This window comes from Anarhichas minor, unplaced genomic scaffold (genome assembly GCF_050575085.1).
Source record: "Anarhichas minor isolate MPS153535 unplaced genomic scaffold, ASM5057508v1 ptg000024l, whole genome shotgun sequence".
In the NCBI taxonomy this organism is placed as follows: Eukaryota; Metazoa; Chordata; class Actinopteri; order Perciformes; family Anarhichadidae; genus Anarhichas; species Anarhichas minor.
Genome location: NW_027466470.1, coordinates 1,127,501 through 1,130,345, shown reverse-complemented (window position 1 = coordinate 1,130,345; position 2,845 = coordinate 1,127,501). Strand labels below are relative to the sequence as shown.

Here is a 2,845-nt window from a genome sequence, read left to right as displayed (position 1 = left end):
CGTAGGCTTTGTGACTGGGAGTCACCGCCTGACCAAAAGATTTTAAATCCACATTTACCATTTCCTGTGCTGTGAGTGTGGGGAGAACATGGGGGACGATGGAGTTCAGCAGCTTTAAAGGGCTGGTAGAGGCCACATGTTAGAAACAAATACAGATAAAGCTGTTACTCCCTAACTGATATCCCATTGGTGGAGTGATCTGTCCCTGTTGCTACTTCCTGTTTCCACAGTAAATGAATCCGATCAGTTAAACACCTCCCTGGTTCAATGATATTAATGTTACTTAAAGTTCCTAAAAGGACTTTTGTTTTGTGTTTATTTTGGTGCTCCCTGTGGACGAAAGCACCAGAGTCCCTTTAGAAAACCTCTCATGTTACTGCAGCAGGTCTGACAGTCTGCCCCTCTCAGTCCTGGTTCTGGTTCTCCCGTGCCTCCCTTCCCTCCAGCGGGTCCAGCAATACGTCCTGGGTCTCCAGCAGTGTGGTGTCGGTGTTGACTCCCAGAGAGGAGAAGCTCTGCTCCTGGAGGAGGAGGAGGAGGAGGAGGAGGAGGAGGAGACGCTGCTGCTGCTGCCGGGAGCTGAGCTCTCCTCCTCCCTCTGGAGCTCCTGGATCTGGGTCTGTCCACGGTGGACCGGTCTCTGCTGGAGGATCTGGGTCTGTCCACGGTGGACCGGTCTCTGCTGGAAGATCTGGGTCTGTCCACGGTGGACCGGTCTCTGCTGGAGGATCTGGGTCTGTCCACGGTGGACCGGTCTCTGCTGGAGGATCTGGGTCTGTCCACGGTGGACCGGTCTCTGCTGGAGTCTGAGCTGAAGGAGGTTCTGGTGAACCTGCATGAGTTCATCTGGTTTCACCAGAATCCGACCCGGTGGCTCCGATGACGAGCTTTAAGAATAACTCTATAGAAACAGACCATCTTCTCTCTGATGGTCTCACTACTGATGGAGGTCTGATAGAGGACCAGGACTAAACTGAGACTGGTTCAGGACCAGATAAAGGTTCTTCACTGTAACTTCGATGTTCCTGTCTGATGGTTCTGAAGCTTTATTTCCACCTCTGCCACACTGTACACGTATGACACGTGGACGTCGCTGCATTGGAGTAAAAACACAAACATCTTTATTTATTTTTATTCAGGCAGTTGTGCCGCTGGCGTCCGTCAGTCATTTGGTTTTAGCGGAGGCGTGGCGTGCCATCTGTGGGGCCAAAGCCTTTAATCAGCTCTACGTCTGCTGGACGGAGCAGCAAAGGTCCTTAAGAGCTTAAAAAGCACAACCGGCACACTTTCACACACATTCACTCATCGGCTCTGAGAGATACTGTTTTAGTTTGTTTTTTAGTCCCATTAAGGATCTAAATGACAACATGCTCCCTGGTGCCATCATTAGTGGTGTTGCAGGCCCATTTGTTCTCTTCATTAAACTAACTATGTGATACGATCCAGCAGCCGTCACCAGATTAAATATCACACGAGAGCGGAACAGATTTAGCACGAGAGGCCTCAACATGGCCGTCAACCCAGTGAACTATGTGGTGTATGTGGACACGTGAACAAAAGGAAAAACACACGTGTTTGATCAATAATAATAATGGCAATCATAATAATAATGCTCATAACAACCATTATAATCTATATAATAATAACAACAGTAACATATAATACCCTTTTGTTACATAATGTATCATACTTTATATCAATACTGACAACACTAAGTATAATTGCTTAATCATATTACATAGTTGTGGTGGAATGTAACTAAGTACATTTACTCAAGTACTGTACTGTAACATTTGAAATACTTTTACCTAACTTATTTGCATTTCAAGCTACTTTTATACTTTTATACTCAACTACATCTCACAGGTAATATACATATAAATATATATTAAATAAAAAAAGTAAAATAGAATAAAATAAATAAATAAATACAAATAATGAAAGAAACAGACTAACAGACATAATAATGCTACGTCACAGTTTTATTACAACAACCCATCTCAACTGTTTAAACTTTGTTTACATTTGTTTTCATTGTATGAAGCTGTTTCAGCAACCGCTGAGTGATCGTTGGTGGTTTGGCATCCTTCCACTTCATTATTATTATTATCTTTTTTATTATTATTATTAATTCATTTTTGTCTATTTAGCCTCTCTGTTACCTTCAATACATATCCTATTATTCATCTTTAACCTGTGATACATCCACCTCTGCTTTGACAAGGTAATCAGTGTATACAACCCTACACAGGTAAATGTTTTGACAGGTAAATAAATAAATATAATAATAATAAATATACTGATTTACAGCATAATGAGCCTCATCGTGCTGGACTTCACTCCTCACTGCAGCGGCTATAATTAGCCTTCTCTCGGCTCCTCCGCGGTCCCTGAACGCACCGCCGCCGCAGCGCGCGCGCGCGCACACACACACACACACGCACACACACACACGCGCGCTCACACTCACACTTCCGTGTTGTCTGTCACCGTAAAGCAGGAAGCACTGTAGTAATGTGCAGGAGTTAATCTGTCCTGCTGCTGTTTGCCTACAGGTATGTCCAACCGGTTAGTCCCCGAGAATGTGTCACTCTAACGGCCGCCTCCTCTGAACGGCAGCGCGGTGGTTGGACTTTTATTTTGGGGGTTTTGTTTAGCAGCCGTTAGCTTCTTTTCGCACACACGTACACACAGACAGCTTTAGCCCGTTAACGAGGCTTCATGTCTCTCTGTTCTGACGTAAAGCGGCGGTTTAAATGTGTCGTAAACGGTGATCTTTAAGTGTTTTAACGGGTCGTCATTCCGACGCCAGGTGACGTGAGAGCAGCAGGAAGAAGAAGCTACA

General features: G+C 44.7%; 1 protein-coding gene across 1 annotated transcript in view; it reads left to right on the top strand.

The window, feature by feature from the left end:
- The first annotated feature begins 2,467 nt into the window (after positions 1–2,467).
- efr3a (EFR3 homolog A (S. cerevisiae)) overlaps positions 2,468–2,845 on the top strand; it is a 75,871-nt gene continuing 75,493 nt past the window's right edge. The window contains exons 1-2 of the mRNA XM_076097581.1: positions 2,468–2,555; positions 2,813–2,845. The exon at positions 2,813–2,845 is cut by the window's right edge and continues 81 nt beyond it. The gene's annotated coding sequence lies outside the window, so the exon portion shown is untranslated. The remainder of the gene's footprint in view (positions 2,556–2,812) is intronic.